The following is a 1,169-nucleotide window of genomic DNA, read 5'->3' on the forward strand; positions in this document are numbered from 1 at the left end:
GCCCTTGTCGTCACTCAGACGCTTCTCCCCGCTTGAGCTCGGACACGTAGTTCTCGAATTGTTTCCAGGCGAGTGAAATGAAATAAAAGCCTCAATTAGAAGTCAGCACTATCCAAGTCCCGGGGATTACGGATGTGCCCCCGCATCATCATGTGGGCTTTATGCCCTTGCACTTCTGCTTAGGCCATACGTCCATTTCCCTTCAATATGGATCCTTAATAGAGCTGTATCCGCGTTTTGAAGGTCTTCAAAATGGGTGTTGATGCGCCCTCTCTAATTAGCAATACTTATGTTAATGTATCGATCCTGTTCTTCATTATTTCTCGATGCAAATTTGCTTAGAACTTTTGCATTGAATGGGCAGTAAATGTAATGCTTTGTTTAATTTTTTACCACTTGGCCATTCAAATTATGTTAATTTCCCCCCAGAACTAGGTGATGCATTGTTTTAGGTAACAATGACCCAACTCCCCTCCTCTACTCCTCGATTGTATAAAATCGAAGGGTAAAGTGTAGATTGAAACCGCTAAAATTTGAACGCAAAAGGTAAATTATTGCCATAGTAATTATGTGAAGTGTTTTTTTGCAACATTACAGTGGAATGGAATAAATAAAAACATTCTCATCCAAATATTTCTTTAAACAAACGCAGTATTTCTTAAATATATGCAAGCATTGTGCTTAAACATTTGCATGTGTCTAAATGGAAAACATTGTGCTTAAACATTTTTATTACTTTACCAAAGGCATATTTCATCAGTAAAATAATCTTGTTTCCTTTGAGAGTCTAGCCTTTAAATGCGTTTTAGCTACTACATGAAGAAAACAGTATACTAGATCATCTATGTATATAGAGAGAATAGATGTAATTTTTTTTTACATTTACGCAAAACATGGTTATCAAAAACTGGATAGAAAGTAAAATGTTCTCTAAATTCAACATAAACATGAATTTACACGTTAATTAGCTGTAGGATTATAATTCTTGAGCTACCATAGTTTTTATTCTGTCATATAGTAGTAGCAATCAAAGGTTGGGCTAGATGTCTAACCTTTTGATATAAATTTAAATCGAACAAAACAACAAAAGACCTTTGATAGGTTTTGTTATAGCTAATTCCTCAGTCCTAGCCAGTTTTCCAAAGGGAGCAGTCCTCTATTTTGACCAG

This window comes from Crocuta crocuta, unplaced genomic scaffold (assembly GCF_008692635.1).
Source record: "Crocuta crocuta isolate KB4526 unplaced genomic scaffold, BGI_CrCroc_1.0 scaffold408, whole genome shotgun sequence".
NCBI lineage: Eukaryota > Metazoa > Chordata > Mammalia > Carnivora > Hyaenidae > Crocuta > Crocuta crocuta.